Source organism: Emys orbicularis, chromosome 14 (assembly GCF_028017835.1).
Source record: "Emys orbicularis isolate rEmyOrb1 chromosome 14, rEmyOrb1.hap1, whole genome shotgun sequence".
Lineage (NCBI taxonomy): Eukaryota > Metazoa > Chordata > Testudines > Emydidae > Emys > Emys orbicularis.
Genome location: NC_088696.1, coordinates 39375203 through 39395211, shown reverse-complemented (window position 1 = coordinate 39395211; position 20009 = coordinate 39375203).

Below are 20009 nucleotides of genomic sequence, written 5' to 3'. Positions count from 1 at the left end.
TGCCATCACACTGTTCACCATGCTGGTGTGTTATGCCCCTTTCCCCTGCCTTGTGTCTATTCTGTCTGTTTAGATTATAAGGTCTTGAGGGCCGGGACTGTCTAGTACTGTCTTTCAATGCCTAGCACAATGGGGCCTTGTTGGTCCCTATGTGCTTTCATAATAAATATTATTACTAATAACATAAAAAAATCCTGCCTCTATTCAAGTCAATAGAGAAATCTCTAGTTCCTTCAGCTGGCTCATTTGACTGAATAGAAACTCCCATTTGCTATTCTTCTGGCCCTTCGGGTGTGAAATGGGGCATCCCTCAAGTCTATTGGCAGGGCCAGTGTCAACTGCAACTAGTCACTCTGGATGGACATTTCTGTGAGCCTGTTCTCCATCCCCTATCTCCCAAGGTGGGAAACATAACGTGAGGTGAGAAAATACCCATGTGAGTCTGGGGACACTGGCCTGGGCCCACAGGCCTCCTGACGTGGGCAGTTCCTGCAGTCCCAGATCTCTCCTCTCAGCAGTGGGCAGATTCTCCATTCGGACTCGTCATCTCTCTGCTTAGGGATGAGGCTCTCAGTGGCCCTGCTTTGTCACGGGACGTGCAGAGGGTTCCGCTTGCGCCTCATAAACCCTCCCTCTAGAACCCCTGTGTGGAGAGGCAGGAAGGTGTTTTACTGGGCGGGAGGTAAGAGCTGTCTCCCTTTCACGGCCAGGCCTGAGTCTTGTGCGACAACCACTGGAGCACTCTGAACGCAGGTTAGAAGCGTGAGGTGCTGGCAGTGGTTCTAAAGCTCGGCCTGCCTTCCAGGAGATTGTCTCTCCCCTTTCGCTGCAGCACTTCATGAAACGGTCTTGCCTTCACCTCTTTCTTCCACTGAAGCTTCCTGCTCTGTCTTGGCGACTTACCGTCGCTCTCACTAAGCATGTCCATGTTCCCAGCCTGGTCTCTGCTGCTCCCCCTAAATGGTGCCTGTTCTTGCCCCTGTTCCCTCCACTCAGCTGAGTGAGCCCCAGGTGCTGACGGTTCCTCCCAGGCACTCCTTCTATAAGGACAGACTGGTGGTCGTTCTTCAGCCTTTCTCTAGGCGTCTCGCTGACGTGGGGTCTGGGTTTCCTCTGAACTAGACCATTGCTCTGCCAGTCTTTTCCCCTCACCAGCATGACTCACCCATGGCTCCCCAGCCAGATTCCTTCCCACGATGGGGACTTGAACCCAGCATTCAGTCTCTATATTGAGAGACCTAGACGTTTTTAGATGCCATCTCGTCTAAGGGGGAATCTATTTTGGGCTAGAGATCATCTCTGTGAATAATGAAGCCTATGACAATGTTGCAGTATGGAAAGTCTCGGGACAGATCTAGCCATAGCGATGGGGCTCTGAACGTCCCTCCTGGCAAGAGTTCCAGTAGAGAGAGCTGTACAAAAGCTGCTCGGAGTTCTACATGTGGACAGTAACCATCTGAAAAAATGTCCATAGAAGTGCCCTCAGAGAAGATGGTGGCTCTCTTTCAAAATGGCCACCTACTCCCATTGTTCCCAATGGGAGCGAAGCCAAGTTGCCCTCTGGGACCACACCAGTGATCTTCTTCAATTAGCATTGTCCGCTTATTGCATGGGGGCCTGCAGGGCTGGGTTGAGGTTGTTTGGGTGCCCTAATTGTGCATTTCCATACCTGAACATGTGTCCCTTTCTTCAGAGGCGTAGCGAGCGCCCTCTGTACCCTCTGACTGGAGGGGGCCCCGCAAGGAAGGGGGCCCCTAAAAGTGGCAAAATAAATACCGCTTTCCAGTTTCTGCATTGTAAGGGCCCCGCCCAGACATATGTTCGGAGGGGGCCATGTTCTTTGTTGCTACGGCCCTGCCTTTCTTGTAAGGTTAACCTTACACCTCAATCTCCTGGGCTTACGGTGCTTGTTTTGGGGATCAGGACAACAGCCCTGGAATGGGTTGTATGTTAAGTTCCTGGGGTGCATACTCAACTGTAGCTCTGTTTTAACAGGGAGTATACAGAAGGGAGCTGGACTAACGGTGGAGACAAAAAGGAGAGGGAGGGAACGGCAGAAGGTGGGAATGCCAAGGAAGATGGCAGGCGGAGATTCTCTAGGGCTGATTTACTGGGCACGTAGTGTGTATCCTCCCTCCCTTTCCTGTGTCTCTCTGGGAGAAGCTGCTCTGCTCCTTCAGGAGATGGGCAAGTAATTATTGTTGATGGGGTTGCTTCACGTGCTGCTTCCTGTCGAACGTTAACGGTGCAGGTAATGCTGTCTCTGGAGCCCAGGCTCCGGCCCTGGTGGTGGGGAAGGGGAGAGGGTCACTGACAGTCTGCACCCTGCACCATAGCAGGATGCTTTACGGAGCACACAGTGCTGTGTTTACTCCTGGCACCAAAAGCCCCAGTCACCGTGTGGAGAGACTCCAGGGCTTTGTTCCAAGTCAAATTCCTGAGAGTGGCAACGAAGGCTAGTAGCCAGCCAGATCAGTGACTTTGCTCAGCCTGTGGCCGCATGGCTGCTTAGCCCACCGGTAGCTACATTTTCTCAGTCCCCTGTAGGAAGATCTCTCCCTAGTTCCTAGCTTTCTGTTCCAAGTCTGGCTTTTATCCTTCCTCTGACCTCCTCAAATGAAGCTGAGCTGCCTGCCTTTTCTGATGCATGCTCCTCTGCTGGAGAACGTTTCCAGACTATTTGGGGGTGATCCAGCGAGATGCTCCTCTGATGTGGCAGCTTAAGAAACAGGAGTTTTTGCTTTGGTAAGTCTGGGGGCATTTAAACTGTTTAGCCTAAAAACTTCAAATGTGATTTATTCTGCTGCCTTTGACTGTTGTTGGCACTTTTGGTGGGTTAGATTTGGAGTAAGTAGCTGCTGTGGTTCTGGTCCTGTGAGCATTCTGCAGAATTTATAAAGCCCAGGAACCCTGGCATTCTATAAAATCCACACAGCTGCTTGGCAGAGTTTGCAAAGTCTGTTCTGCCGGTCAGTGGAGAAGTATATAAGCTCCATTTGTGCCTAGCTAAGCTCATGTGAATCTCACATTTTGTGCACAGTAGAGGCCTATCTAGTCTGGGGATCTTGCATATAAGAACCACAGGAGCAGGGTGGGCTACAGAGTTGGTCCTGGAGCGCTTATAAACTGCATAGGCATGCAGGCCTTTGGGGGTCTCCCTGGTCCTGCCCTCAGTGGCTCTCTTTTGGCCTGCAAGGTATCTAAACCCTACAGGACCAGAGAGTCGTCCAAACCAGGAATCCTCCTGCTTCTAAACTCTGCAGGACAAAAGAAAAGCAAGTAAGGCCAAACTTTCTGCTGTATTTATAAACTCAGCAGGGCCAGAGAGGCCACTTGAGCTGTGAATCCTCTTATAAATGCCACAGGACAGGGATTGCCAGTAGAGCGTCTCAGATACGCGGGAGTGGAGCTGTTGATGAAGTCTCCAGATGCACCTGTCCCAGGAGCGCTAGTTTGTACATGAGTTTGTTATATAACAAACTTCTCAGGAAAACGTCTATTTCTTAAGACAATTTTATGTCATAACAATTTCTAAATGTTAGGATTTTTCTAAATTAGGAAACTCCCAGACAATGTCTTGTTCTGGTAACTAGCTGCCATTAACATACTGTTAGAACTTTGTTGCTATTTAAAAAACGGAAACATTCAAAAGTCAAGAAATTCAGACCTCAGGGTCTACAAACAGTCCTGGTCCCGACCCCATGTTCATCTGACAGGGACACGGCTACGTGGCCATCACACGTATTGCAACATCTCCAACTGTTCACATCGCTGACGACAAATGAAAACGCCGGATATACTATCCGCAAGTTTCAGTCGGTTCCATTGACTGGAGCTCTGGCTCTGTGGCTCATGGATAGAATGGACAGAGTAAAGGTGAGTAGTGGGCCTATTAAAGCTAGAGATCGTCCGGTAAAAGGGGCAGAACAGAGCGTTTCTCAGCTGCCTCAAGAGGTTGGTTGGATGATGCAGAGAGGTGGGTCTGTGACCCAAAGAACCCAGTCTACCATTGCGCTTTCTGTCTTTTATATGGGTAGGAAGCAAGATGTTGGTGTAGTGCCATGAACTGTAAGGTGAACTGGAGGATGGTTGTGGCTGACTTGAGATGGGAATAGATCTAAGAATGATTCTCTATGTATGGTATGTGAGGGGAAGGTTTGTGATCAGATGGGTCTTCATATTGGGTCAGAGTTAAGGTTGTTTGTGGAATCTTAACTCCAAATATCCTGATTTTTCCAGTATTTGGGGCTGTCTTATGTGAATAGATACTCATTTGCAACCTTAACACTAGCCCAACAAAAGGCTTCTGACTGGGAATAATTGTGTACGGAGATGTATTTACGGTGCACTGTCACCAGCTAACACCACTGCACTGTTTTGAGCAAGTGAGTGACTTGGTAGGTGACCCAGAAGGAAGGATGAATACAGGGTTGGCTCGCTTCTCAGCTGACCCTTCGGCTGTCTATCCATGGAACTTATCTGGCCCCGATCACTGCAGTTTCTGAGCCCCTCACTATTTTTAATGCTGTTATCCTCTCGGCACCTCTGTGAGTTGGTATTTCCCAGATGGGGAACCGAGGCACCAAGAGGCTAAGTGACTTGTTCATGGCCACCCAGGAAGTCTGAAAACCCAGGTTCAAGCTCCTGCTTCACCTCAAAGTCTCATCTGCATGCTGGTGCCCACTTAACCATCCTCCCTCTCCAGCTAGCCCCAGTTTTGATATACTTAGACCTTTTGCAAGGGGAGAGTCTTTGTCTTTTCCTGGCCCTTGACCAAACATTTCTCAGCTGCAGTGTAACTTGAGTTCCAAGCATGATGACGTTTTTGGAAAGTCCAGTATTGGTTTACAAAAGGATGCTGAATCCTGGGACTCTCCTTCACGTTCCCCCAAAAGCTGAGTTGCCCAGAGATGACCGGGAGGTAGCCAGAGCTCTTATGCTAGGTCAGTGTGGAGGGGAAAGGGTAGGTGCCCTAAAGCCAGCAGGTTTCCATTCCCCATCTAAAAACAGTAGCGTGATTAAGAATTTGCTGAGACACACCTGGTTGAGCTGCATCGCATCCCATTATGTGTTCACTGAGCAGCGTGTGAGCAGAGTCCAGGCAATGCAGCTGCAGATGGTAATTAACGCTGGGCTGAAGGGAACACCCATTTGCCATATAAAATCTTGATCAGATGTTCACAGCTGGAGCTAGAGCTGCACCTTTCTCAGGTATCCGGCTGCAGCTCTTTTGCTGTGACCGCAGAACCAATGTAACCTTCTGGCTCATTCTCCTGACCCAGAGGAGCTGGTAACTCTAAGCAACCTTTATTCAGGTGAGGATTCTGTGAGCTTTATTAAGAATTAGCAAGAGATGAGCAACCAGAGGAGCTTTCGGGGGTTGTGGAACATGGGCGTCTTTGCAAATCTGATTGTAGGTTTGGCTTTTTTGAAAGTCCAGTGACAGGAAAATACCCAAACTGCTGAACTCAACAGGAGCGCTTGCTGTCTCTGAACACTGTCTTGTTGTGCAGGTCACGTTGAAAGAGCAGGTCAGATACTAGCCGTGCACGGCAAGCGTGAGTCTGTGGAGTCAGCAAAACCCTTGGGTCGGGTTGGAGTTGTGTGTTTGGAGAGCGGAGAGACGTCTCGGGGAACTCGCATTTATTTGTACAATTCAGTTGCTTTTTCTCCCTGCTCTCTGAAGTAAAGTCAGTGTGGAGGAACCACGGATTGGTGCATCTGCTTCCACAGCAACAGTTCCTGACAGGGACTCAATCAATTGACTTAGAATGCAAGTGTTGCAGCTGTGAATGGTTATCAATATCACCGGGGAAGAGAGTTCAGAGGGGTCAATAAAACAGATCCCTCTTCTCTCTCCCGGCTATCACCATGGTAACACTGGAGTTTATTCCGTAGTGAGAGATCTCAAGTCCCAGAGGTATTGCTCAGTTCCAGCGGAGGGTGTATCACTCTCACTGGCACAATCTTCCAAAATGAAATGAACTTTTTGAGTGGAACCAGGGTGAGTGCCACAGATTGGGGTCATTGCAGGGAACAGCATCTGTAGAAGCAGCAAATGTGGGGATTTCTGAGACTTTCCAAACTGGGAAACTCCAATCTTACAGTCCCTTCCTCAAGTTCACAGCCTTGATGTGAATGAGCCAAGCTAAGAAACACTAATAATCTCAGCAAGAAACTGTGGCATTGCAAATGGTGCGTACTTTGCTACACCCGGGTTGCGATGCATGCAGCTGTTACAGAGGTTTCCTGGTCGTGACCGCTCTAGTTAATGTTATGTCAGGTCTTTCCCTGTAGCCCCTCATTTCACGTGTTCAGAACGGTCTGAAATGTTCCCCTTGGAGGCAGAAATCTGCCATGTTTGGCCTCAGCCAAGAGGGGCTCGCTCGCTTGTGGGCTCTCGCAGTTGTTGAAAATTGGAGGAAAATCCCTTCCGCTATTTTTAAGTTGTTGGGGGCAAAAAAAGTGCTCGTGCCTTTGTTTCACAACTCTGCTCCAGAAAGGCTGAGCAAGAAATGTGCCTTCCTGAGGTGGGGGCTTTGTGTGTGTGGGGGGGGAGGGGGGGGAAGGGATGTGAGAATCCAAGACTTCAGGGCTGTTGATAAAGATCCCTTCTGAGCATGCTCTGCAGACGGGTACTAAGAGTTTCATGGTCCTGCCTACTCTGACTTCCCAGTACTCAGAGCAGGCTCTTGGCCAGCAGGCAGAGGGGCTGATCTGGGCCAGCCTGCCGGAGGGAAATTGTTAATGCATCACGTAACGCCCATCCTCCCCCGCCCAGCGCAATCCTCCCCATGACTCACATTAAGAGCTAGACCCTGGTGGCTGTAGTGTGGGGGTTACCTGAGAGCGGAGGGAGGGCTGCCCCCAGAGCCCCGAGGGGGGGAGAGATGGGCTGTTGTCATGGCCTTTAGAGCTGCTTGCTGCCTTGTCTAGACGTGCTTAAAAACTACTTTTCCTCGTTAGCTAAGGTGTTTGCAATACCACTTAGCACCTAGTGTTCATCTTAGCCTCTAAGGATAGAACAAGAAGCAATGGGCTTAAACTGCAGCAAGGGAGGTTTTGGTTGGACATTAGGAAAAAGTTCCTAACTGTCAGGGTGGTTAAGCACTGGAATAAATTGCCTCGGGAGGTTGTGGAATCTCCATCTCTGGAGATATTTAAGAGTAGGTTAGATAAATGTCTATCAGGGATGGTCTAGACAGTATTTGGTCCTGCCATGAGGGCAGGGGACTGGACTCGATGACCTCTCGAGGTCCCTTCCAGTCCTAGAATCTATGAACCTAGATGCAGCTGAACCCCTTTGAAACTGTGTTAGCTGGGAGTGGTACGGCTTAGGGGGAGCCTAGATTCTTCCTGAGCAGCTAACAAGCATTATAATACAGCTTCTCCTGTCCACACTAAGCATTCATAGAATCATAGAATATCCGGGTTGGAAGCAGGGGTGAAAGTAGAAAGGGGACTTACCGGTACGGGGCTCGGTTGGGGCTGGCTCTGGCCCCCGGAAGGGGCGGGACCTCGGGCGGCAGGGGCAGGGATGGGGATCAGAGCCAGCCCCGGCCCGCCCTGTACCGGTAAGTGCCCTCCCCCGCTGGGGTAGCAGCGGCAGCCGGGGGCTCCGGCAGCAGTTTAAAGGGCCCAGGGTTCAACTGCCGCTACCGCCCCGGGCCCTTTAAACCGCTGCCGGAGCCCCCGGAGCCCTGCTGCCGGAGCCCTGGGATAGCCGTGGCAGCCAGCAGCCAGGACTTCCCCTGCTTCTACCGCCCCGGCCCTTTAAATAACCCCCGGAGCCCTGGGGTAGCGGCAGGGCTCCGGCAGCTATTTAAAGGGCCCAGGGCAGTAGAGGCAGCGGGAGTGCCGGCCCTTTAAATAGCCCCCAGAGCCCCACCGCCACGACCCCAGGGCTCCAGCAGCGGGGCTCTGGCAGCAATTTAAAGGGCCTGGGGAAGCGGTACCAGGTTGTACCGGCTTACTTTCACCTCTGGTTGGAAGGGACTTCAGGAGGTCATCTAGTCCAATCCCCTGCTCAAAGCAGGACCAATCCCCAACTATTTTTTTTGCCCCAGATCCCTAAATGGCCCCCTCAAGGATTGAACTCACAACCCTGGGTATAGCAGGCCAATGCTCAAACCACTGTTAGCGCTTGCTTTCTAAACACCACCTTTTATCCAAGGCAAGGCCTCTGAGGGCAGAAGGCCTCCAGCCAGCGCTGCTCCTGTTACCTGCTCTGCACTCCTTCTCCACTCCAAGGGCATTGGGATGGGTTAAAGCAGGAGTTGTGCTGTGAGACAGGTCATAGCCAGATGCTTTGAATATATATGCTACCAATATAGTGCCCATCTATAAAAAGGGAAATAAGGACAACCCAGGGAATTACAGACCAGTCAGCTTAACTTCTGTACCCAGAAAGATAATGGAGCAAATAATTAAGCAATCAATTTACAAACATCTAGAAGATAATAAGGTGATAAGTAAAAGTCAGCATGGATTTGTCAAAAACAAATCGTGTCAAATCAACCTGATAGCTTTCTTTGACAGGGTAACAGGCCTTGTGGATGGGGGAAAGCGGTAGACGTGGTATATCTTGACTTTAGTAAAGCTTTTGATACTGTTCCGCATGATCTTCTCATAAATAAACTAGGGAAATGCAACCTAGGTTGAGCTACTATAAGGTGGGTGCAAAATTGGTTGGAAAACCGTTCCCAGAGAGTAGTTATCTGTGGTTCACAGTCATGTTGGAAGGGCATAACGAGTGGGGTCCCGCATGGATCAGTTCTGGGTCCGGTTCTGTTCAATATCTTCATCAATGTTTTATATAATGGAATAGAGAGTACACTTATAAAGTTTGCGGACGATACCAAGCTGGGAGGGGTTGCAAGTGCTTTGGAGGATAGGATTAAAATTCAAAATGATCTGGACAAACTGGAGAAATGATCTGAAGTAAATAGGATGAAATTCAATAAGGACAAATGCAAAGTCCTCCACTTAGGAAGGAACAATCAGTTGCACAGATTCAAAATGGGAAATGACTGCCTAAGAAGGAGCACTGCAGAAAGGAATCTGGGGGTCATAGTGGACCACAAGCTAAATATGAGTCAACAGTGTAACGCTGTTGCAAAAAAAGTGAACATCATTCTGGGATGTATTAGCAGGAGTGTTGTAAGCAAGACACGAGAAGTAATTCTTCCACTCTACTCCATGCTGATTAGGCCTCAACTGGAGTATTGTGTCCAGGTCTGGGCACCACATTTCAGGAAGGATGTGGACAAATTGGAGAGAGTCCAGAGAAGAGCAAAAAAAAAGGATTAAAGGTCTAGAAAACATGACTTATGAGGGAAGATTGAAAAAATTGGGTTTGTTTAGTCCGAAAAGAGAAGACTGAGATGGGACATAACAGTTTTCAAGAATGTAAAAGGTTGTTACAAGGAGGAGGAAGAAAAATTGTTTTTCTTAACCTCTAAGGATAGGACAAGAAGCAACGGGCTTAAATTGCAGCAAGGGCGGTTTAGGTTGGACATTAGGAAAAACTTCCTAACTGTCAGGGTGGTTAAGCACTGGAATAAATTGCCTAGGGAGGTTGTGGAATCTCCATCATTGGAGGTTTTTAAGAGCCGGTTAGACAAACACCTGTCAGCAATGGTCTAGATAATTAGTCCTGCCAGGAGTGGACTAGATGACCTTTTGAGGTCCCTTCCAGTCTTATGATTCTATGCCTGGGAGCACAGAGTCAAAGGTGTTAACAAGACCCTGTCACTATCCAACATTAAACAGTGTTAAATGAGGTTGGGGGCCTGGTAGACAGAGACCTGAGCATGCTCAGTCCCGTGGCAAACTCCGCAGTACAAATCTTTTATTAAAGAGACAGAAAAGAAGGAATCAAGGAAAGCATGTGAAATGTAAGGTGTTAAGTCAGGCTTTCATTGTAACAGCATCCCTCGTTCCCTTTCCCTTTGCCAGGAGATGGTAGATGGAAACACACCCCATATGACAGTTTTCGATGATATTAAAGCTGGTAATAACTGTCCTTTTGTGGGGGGAAAGTGAAGAAGTTAGTTGAGATGGGCTGGAGCTCTCGTCACTGCTGCTGTTAGTCCGATCCCGTTTCCTGGAAGACACAACAACCCCATAAACTGCACAATGTCCAACAACACAGGTGTGTAGTGACAGTGTTCTTCCCTAGGGAAGGGACTAAATCACACTAACCGTTTCAGGGACAGCGTCACTACCTCTGGTTGGGCTTTTGTGGCGGAGCAGCTCAGGGCTCTGACTCTGCACACCGCTCACACTCTTCCTGTGCCTTTTGTTACCATGTGGGCTAATGAGTTAACTGGCCTCTGAGTGCCTCCCAGCCCATCCCAATCTATCAATTGGGAGCAGTGCCCATAGCCAGGTGGGCTCTGGGGCAGCTAACTGGACTTGCAGAGATCAGAGTGCCGGCTCCCTGCTTTCGATCCTGTGACCCTCACTCCCATCCCTGTTTTATCATTTGTTGCCCCCCGCTTTCACTTGAGCGCTGGGTTCAGTGGCCCCTCCCCTTAGGCTGGGGGAGGAGCATTCAGATGCTGGTGGGCTTGTGCCCATCCACTCCCGGGAACTCAATAGGGGCTCATGTCCCACTCTCTGTCACAGCTCTGTCACCACGGGACTGGTAAATATCTCAGTACTAAGGCTAAGATTTTGTCATGCATATTTTTAGTAAAAGTCACGGACAGGTCACAGGCAATATAGAAAATTCACGGAAGCCTGTGACCTGTCCGTGACTTCTACTAAAAATACGTGTGACAAAATGGGGAGTGGTCGGGTCCCAACACCGCCCGTGGGAGACCTGGATCAGAGCTCCAGGGGCCCCACCAGCCGTGGGGGCTCAAAGCTCCAGGGGCCCACGCTGCCAGTGGCTGGAGCTGCAGGGTCCCCCCACCTCCCACAGCAGCTCGGAGCCTCGGGGGTCCCCCCCACAGTGGCCGGAAGCCGCGCCCCCCCACACCTGTCGTGGCTGGGAGTGGGGGTACCCCTCAGTTCCCAGCCACTATGGGGGGACCATCCAGTTCCCAGCTGCCACAGGCTGAAGTCATGCAGGTCTCTGGAAGTCACAGATTCCGTGACTTCTGCATCCTCTGTGACAAAATTGTAGTCTTACTCATTACTGCTTCATGCTATTAAATACTTAGCACCTGGAAACACACATACTTTTTGTGTCCGTTATGGGGAAAATCAATTTAACATTTACTTGTACTTGTCTAATTAGAAATATACTGATAAGTAACTTGCATGTCTAGATTCTGTGCAAAAATTCTCATTAAGTTAAAGTTTTAATGATATTTTTAGGAAAGTGCATCTCTTTCTCAGAATATTAGTTGAGCTTTATTAAGATAGTTTGACAGCTTACATCAAAGTGACAGTAAAACAAGACATTAAAATGCACTCAATACTTAAGCACAATTTAATACTTAAGTGTATTGGTCTGTGAAACACCTTGTGAGATGCTACAATAATATATGAGGTACAGATACACTCAAAGAAAAATATCATCTTAAAGGGATACATCTCAGGGCTCACAAAAGTATTAAAATATACACTTAGAGCAAACATTAGTGTATCCAGCGGTCCAAAGAATATTCATGTTATATTGTCTTCTTTGAGAAGTAGTATGTGATCACATAATTTAAAAACTGTATCATAGTATGTATGCACAAGGGGACAGAGTCAAAGTTGTATGTTTAGCTTTAACTTTGGCATTTTCTGACATTAGATTGTGTTAACGCTGCCGCCTAACGGTTGCATTAACATAAGGTTGTTTGTTTTTGCATTTCATACAGTGTATGTTGTGTGGTAATGTAATGAAAGAGCTGAGAATTGTGTATATTTCTTTATGGGGCACATGGACGGTTTGTGTGCAAATCTCAAGTCAGAGTTTCCTGACTGTTGTCTGGATACAATTTCAGCTTTAACACGGCATGAATATTAAATAACCGTCATGTTTGCACCATCTATAGAATGACATTTTGAACTGAAGATCTAATAATTGAGTGAATCTTGCGTCTTCAGACTGTGATTGTGCCCAGCTGTTCCATTCTGTTCTTTTGGGAAATCATGCCATGATTATATTTCTGGCTTAAGAAAATTCCCCTGATCAGACTGGACTTCACAAAGAGGTTGTCACTTAGTGGTAATTATTTTCTTTAAAAGCTGACCGTCTCATGAGGATTGCAATTAGAGGATTATTGAATTAATTAGTTAAACCATGACATCCTTTTGTTGAGCAAAGCCCTTACTTTACTTGCAATCTGAAATGAGGATTTAATATAGTTAAACAGCGTATCTGGAATACTGGAGTGAAATGTTCACAGAGCTGCAGGGGAGAATTGTTTTTCTTTGCAAATGCCCATGTCAGTATGAGGGAGTTTTGTTCATGGCTTTAACTGCTGTAGAATTTCATAGTTTTGCTTTGGTTCATCACTGCACTTGCTGGAAACATGTTTATCAGAAACTCACTCGGCTGGTGGCAGCTGCTTTTTTGGTGCTCTGTGGGGCTTTTCAGTGCTAATCCTGGGTTTCCCATGTCTGCGAAGCAGACTGCGTGCTAGGTGAATTGAATACACTCTGATGGCTGGCTTAATGAATTCATAATGTATCTTACCTGACCCTGTGCTTTCAGCATACAACTTCTCCTCCGCGGTGAACGGGCATCACAGCTCCACAAACGGAACTTGAAGCACTGCCATCGCAAACCCTCAGCAGCTAATGAACGATATTCTCAGCAGGGGATTCTTTCGTTAAGGTTAGTGAATTTGACAAGAATTGCTTCGCATTGGAGGGGCAGGGCCTCTTGTAAACACCCCAGGGGAGCTCCTCCTGATGCCCGGACATCTTTGGGTAACTTACACCCTGGCGGTATGTGAGACCATTCTAGAGCGGTTGCAGCAGGAACACATCACCGTATAGCTCCAGACTGGATGTTACGGAAAACAGGGTCTTAAAACTCCAAGGGCTTTCATTCCGGCTAAAAGCAGCCTGGTACCGCAAAAGCAGCTAATAATCAAAGTGAAAATCAGACGGCTTCCCAGAGAGCCCCCTCCCCCCCCCTGCAGCTGCTGAGAGATGCTGACAAGCAGAGGTGTGGAAACAACTGAAATGCTAGGGAGCTGAACAGGCGTTCGCTTCGGAGGCCAGGAATAACATGATCTGGAGCAACATCAACTGACCAATATCAGTTCTCCTGGCAAACCAGACCCATCCCTCCATTCCACCTTGGGGGAACAGGCCCTGGGGGTCACAAACATGGCCCTTATTGCACCAAGAGGTGACATGGGCTTCAAAGGCCGGGCCCTTCCCCTGTGTGTGCCCTGCCTCCAGCCCCCTACACACGGATGTTTAGGGAGTGTCAGCATGGGCCAGCCGCTGAGAAAGGGGCTGGTGTTTTCTTTCCTCTGCCTTTGTCCTTTCCACTCGCCATCTCTCTCTACTCTCCATTTGTCTCCATTTCCCCCTTTCTCTGTCCTGCCTTTTGGGCCTCCCCAGGAGGCGGCAAAACCCCTTTTCCCTGAAGGAGCTGCATAAGCACCTGGGATAGAACCCTGCTATGGCCATGTGATCTGCACCCGGTAGCAAGGGTGGAGTGAAAAGGGTGACTGGAAAAGCTGGCCACAGCATTTAACTAGGCTCCGAAGGATTCGATTTTATGGGTAAATGTCGATTTCATCGTGCACACACAAACGGACAAAACCATTTCGATTGATGATTCAAATTTACAAGTAGGCCAAGTAAGAGAAATGCTGCTTGAGAACTTATTAGAGTTTGATTGAAGGATATTGACTTGGTATGTTCTGACGTGAGGTTGGCAATTTGTGGGTTTAATGGTTACAAAGCTTTAACGTTTTGACTCTCTGTTTATTGACATTAAAATAATTGTCTGCCCTCCCCCCGCTCCCCTGCAAAAAATAATAATCCTGTGACGGTGAAAATTTAAATAGATGAAAATTTTGAAAAGTGCTTAAACATAAACACTGATCTTCCATCAAAATGATAAACAAGCAAAGGTTGCATTTTGCCAAGCCTATGTACAATCCATCAGTGAGGACAAAAGCCGACTGCCCCAGCTAGCGCTGTGCTCCATCCCAACGCTAGCCACTGTAAGCTCAAAGTGCACCGAAAGCTTCTTAAGACTGCCAGGCGAGTGCTGGCAATTCTCTGCTGGCTTCGGATTCTTGGTGGCTTCCGTGGAGTTAGGCCAGCCGTGAGTTTGTCCTGGTTTGTTTGAGTTGGGAGTTATCTTGGTGGGCAGTTTCCGTTACAGAGGAGACAGACGGCCTCAAAGGAAGACAGAGTGACCCAGCCCTGTGCAGGGTTTGTCCCCTTTAATGCAGTGATCGTTTGATGTTAGTGTCGTCTGGCAGGCCATCGGACTGCTGCAGAGCAGCCTGGAGGTAGCGCAGCTCTAGTGTCTTGAGTAAGGATGTGGAGTTTCCATCTGCAGGCTGTGTAGCTTCACTCCTTTTAATGCCACGACAGATGAGCAGTGTCTACTTGGAGGGAGTTTGGGTGCAGTGCTTTCAGTGGGGCCACATGTGCAGTCTATGGCACACGCCTTAATCATAAGAACAGCCTCATTGGGTTAGACCAGTGGTCCATCTAGGCCAGTGTCCTGTCTTCTGGCAGCAGCTCGTGCCCGATGCTTCAGAGGGAATGAAGAGCACAGGGCAATTTATCAGGTGATCCATCCCCTGTCGTCCAGTCCCAGCTTCTGGCAGTCAGAGGCTTAGGGACACCCAGAGCATGGGGTTGCGTTTCTGACCATCTTGGCTAACAGCCATTGCTGGACCTGTCCTCCATAAACTTAGCTAATTCTTTTCTGAACCCAGTTATTCTTTTGGCCTTCACCACATCCCCAGGCAAAGAGCTCCACAGGTTGACTGTGCGTTGTGTGAAGAAGTTTACTATGGGATGGTGAGTAAGCAGAGTGCAGGTGGTGCAGGTACTCTGCTTTTGCAGTGTTGGCTATTGCTCGCCCATTAATGTTAGTGGAAATGAAGGGCAAGCTGGGGACTTTAAGGCCCAGTGCTGCATTCAGGATGTGTGGCGGAATCATGCTGCAGCAGGAGTCCGATAAGCGATTCAGGCAGACTCAGCTGGAATGACTGTCTGTGCCATGGGGTTGCGCATGCTACAATGGGAACCCACCATCCTACAGCTGGACTGCTCTGGCCAAAATTGAGGCCAAGGCCCTGCACTGTCCCCCCAGCCCCTTTTGGGTGGCATTGCCAGTGGGGCTAGCACAGAGCATTGGCTCTGCTCCCTAGCCACACTGTGGGTGGTCTCTTCTCTCCCCCCAGTGTGCACCTGGATACAGTCTGGCCCTAAGGTGAGAATACACCCACTGACATATCCATGTTCTGCTACCCAACGGTCGGTGAGTTATGCCAGGAGTGAATCTGGCCCTGTGAGTGTAGGGGTATTTTCATGCTGTGCCATCACTGAAGGTGGGGCATTTTTTTCCCCTGGCAGGCCATGATTAGTGGCTTCCTTTCCATTCTTGTTTGGAAAGCACCCAGTGCTGGGCTCTGCAGCTGCATTGGGAAGGCAAAACCATTTCCTTGTATTGGTTGTGCTTCAGCTGTGTCAGAGTGGCGTCTCTTGGCCTATAAATAAAGATAGGGCATTTGATTCATGTCCTGCATTCATTCTAATACTAGCTTGCACCTCAAGGTCATGCCACATGACCATTTTTGTGTAATTGAAATCCATTTTTATCACAAACAGGAAGCCTTTCCTTTTTGTTTCCCCTTCCCTTTCTCCTGGTGTTTGGTGCATTTCTAACTCCCTCCATATTCTGTGCACAGGACCATTCACTTAATAAAGTTAACAACTGTCTCATGGATGTCAAGACATCTAACACAGGTGTTGAAAGCACAAACATTCAGCTTTGCACCAGCAGTTTAATTGCAGATGCAAATTGTGGTCACATATTTTGCTGGATAAGTTACACCGTCTGAAAATGTACCTCCATACTGCTACTTTAGAACTATTTAATGGCTATAAAACACAGAGTGACAATCAAGGATCCGTACTCCCTTGCCTCGAACCAGCACAATACTATACATAAACAGCGTCACACCGTACGTAAACCGAGTCAAAGTGCGTTTACAGCTGTGACCGCGCTGAAGGGTCAGCAGTTACACTGGCGAGCAGTCAGTCCTTTCAGTATGTATCCGATTCCCATTAGCTCACCTGGACTCCCTGACTGTACATTAACCATTTGTGTTCCCACCTATCAGCTGCCTCTCCACCTACAATAGGCACTTTCTGCCCTGCATTACAACAGTGGAGTCCTGCAAGGATCTATGAATTACATTTTGAGGCCTATCAGCTAGCCAGCTTTTAATCCATTTAATGTGTGCCATGTAACTTTTCTATCATTCTAATTTTGTAATAAAAATGTCTTGAAGTACCAAGTTAAATGCCTTACCAGAAGTCAAAGTATCGTCAATGCTATTGCCTTTATCAGCCATACTTGTAATATCATCCAAAAAAGATATTAAGTAAGTTTGACACGATCTATTTTACATAAAGCCATGTTGATTACCATTAATTATATTATCCTCCTTTAATTCTTGATTAATCAAGTCCAGTGTCAGCCACTCCATTATCTTGCCAAGGATCGGTGTTAAACTGCCAGGCCTATAATTACACTGCTCATCCCGTTTTACCCTTTTTAAAAATTGGCCCGACATTCGCTTTCTTCCAATCTTCTGGAACTTCCTCAGTGTTTCAGACTTACTGAAAAATCAACATTAATGGTCCAAGGAAGCTCTTCACCCATCTCTTTTAAAACTCTTAGATGCAAGTTATCTGACCCTACTGATTTTAAAAATGTCTAACTTTAATAGCTGCTAAACATCCTCCTGAGATAACAGTGGAATGGAAAGTGCGTCATTACATCATATGACTACATCTGTCCTTTTCCAAATACAGAAGAAAAGTATTTATTGACCATTTCTGCCTTTGCTGCATAATTATTGATAATTCTAACATTCCATCTTGTAATGGACAAATACAATTTTTAGAATTCTTTTTGTTCCTAATATACTTCAACTTCTTATTGACCTTAATTCTGCTGGCCATAGATGTCTCCTTGTGCCCCTTTGCTTCCCTTATCAATTTTCTACAATTGCTCCTTCTGATTGATATTCATTACTATCAACTTCCTCTTTCGTCCATTTGTTTATAATTTTTTTCATAACTGCCTTCACTCCCTCCCTGAAGCAGGTTGACATTTTTAACCAATACAGACTTCTTCCTCAATTGTGGCCTTTTGGCCATCCAATAAAGTGTTCTTAAATAGTTCCCAATTATCACCTGTTCACGTCATCCTCAAATCTTGCAGTCTGAGAAGCACAAGAGAGAGGAAAGGGCTAAAACAGAACAATTCATAGTAGAAAACATTGTCTTCAGGAATAATATGGAAATACCCTCATTGTGCTATGCACACCCTGTCTATGTTCATGCTGAGAAGACCAGGCCTCTGCCAGAGCAGGAGTCACACAGACACAAATACAAGTGCAACACAACACAGACATTGACTTCTCTCAGCCCCACTTCCCATCTCCCTCCTCTCACCTTACTGCTCCCAGTCTCTTTCTCCCACTCAGTGTATTGCCTTTTATTGTGGTTACCCCCATGTGAGCACCATGTGGCATCTTATCCACCAAACACACACTCTCTCTCTCTCTCTCTCCTCTCATCAACTATCTCTGCTCCCTCACCCTCTCTTGGCCATTGTCCTGCCCTGGGTGTGTTTTGCAGGCTAAATGAGACTGAACAAGCTCTTCAGGACAGCAAAAGTATCTTATCTAAGTCTGTAAAGCAAGATGTACCTTTACAGCTCTATAGAAATGCAAGAGGATAATATCAGGATGATTTGGAAAAACACCGCTAATAACCAGGTGTTCTTCTAAGTTTTCCCAGGTAGTGGAAACGCAGACTCAGTACAACATCCTCATGCTTTCCTTTCCATCAGTAGCCATACACTCTTTCCCCACTTAGCAGTAGATTAGCAGAGGACAGTGCTACTGGAGGGCTGTTTATCCATATGCCGTATTCCTGTTGGGTGAGAAGCACAGAAGACAGATGTTAGCTGTGAATAGGATTTTCTGCCAGCAGCATCTGCCGCCTTGGCATTTCAGCTGTTTTTAGTGATGTTTTTATTTATTTATGAGTTTGTTTGTCACGTAATCAGGCTCCTTTCAGGCTTTCTGATCTGTCTCCCATTTTTACACTTCTCCATCGACTAAAGAAACACAGCACTGCCTGTTACAAACTGAGCTGCACCAGATGCAGATCTCTTCCCTAAGATACAATTCACTTCCAGCTACGAGGTTTGGAAACTTGCATCCAGGGACAGCAGGAACGCTGATTCAGTGGCACACAAGTGCAAACTCACCTTTACAGGCAATCCTTCTTCTTTCTCTATCATTAAACACGCATCGTTTTTACTGATTTTGTTGATCTAATGGGCAATGGGTTTTCCTGACTTGCATCTCATGAATGTTAACTATTTCACTGCTGGTCATTGTAGTGGAAAAGTCTAGCTAAAGTGCTTATTCTACAATCTCACAACTTCCCAAGTGCCAAAAGCCCCAGCTGCCCCCTGCCCAGGAGCCAGAACGTCTAGCTTCCAGCTGACGACTTTTCCACTGCAGTTACGCACTGTCAGCAGAACCACTGACGGCACATTGGAAACACAGGGGTGCACTACAATAAACAGAATTTAATATCACAATAAGGCACCCAAGGGCTGAATGTGTTGTTCTTTTTCATATCAAAACTCCGTTAATTCCCCAATCAACAAAAACATTATTTCCTCTTTATCCAGGGTAAGCCGCAGCCTTTGTTTTCATCCAGCTCCCCCATCTCAGCCAAGAACTTGCAAAATTGTGGAACTACGGAATCCAGACTCAGTGAAAACGAGAGGTAGGACTTAGCTGCAGCCCCAACCATCTCGCTGCCTCACAAAGGGCCTCACACCCACACTGAGCTGGAGGGGTGAAAAGATGGAGCTTTGTGAGCCCTCATGTTTTAGGGTCCTAGAGAAGGAAAAGTAATTGCACCACATCTGCCCCTGGCATTTCTTAGAGTGGGAGGCGCAAACCCAGTGAAGGGCTCGGAGTAACGATCCTGCAGACTATGGAATTAAAGGCTGAACTGAAGACATTTTCAGGCTGATCTACACCTGGCTGCAATGCCCTGTGTGAGAGAGCTTTCAAGCAGAGGTCTGAGAGATCTGTCCTGGCTGCTGTTGGCCCATGGGGGTGAGGAAAAACAAAGCTCACATCTTCTCACTGAATGGCCCTCACCCAGATAAACAGAACGGAAGTTGTGCTAGAATTACTGGTGCAGGAAGTGAAACCGGATATTATAGCGATAACAGAAACATGGTGGACTAGTAGTCATGACTGGAGTACAGGTATTTGAAGGGTATGTGCTGTTCAGGAAAGACAGAAATAAAGACACAGGTGGTGGAGTAGCATTGTATATTAATGATGAAGTAGACAGTAAAGAAATTAGAAGTAAAGGAATGGATAAGGCAGAGTCTGTCTGGGCCAAAATCACTTTGGGGAAGAAAGCTTCTAGAGGTTTCTCTGATATAGTGCTTGGGGTGTGCTATAGACCACCAGGATCCAATTTGGGTATGGATTGAGACCTTTTTAATGAAATAAATACTACTGGGACTTGTGTGATTATGGGAGACTTTAACTTCCCAAATATATGTTGGAGGACAAGTGCTACTAATAACAGTAAGGCCCAGGTTTTCCTGGATGTGATAGCTGACAGATTTCTTCACCAAATCGTTGCTGAAACAACTAGAGTAGTTTTTGGTGAGTAATGAGGACCTCATAGACCAGGGGTGGCCAACCTGAGCCTGAGAAGGAGCCAGAATTTACCAATTTACATTGCCAAAGAGCCACAGTAATACGTCAGCAGCCCCCCATCAGCTCCCCCACCCTGCTCCCAGT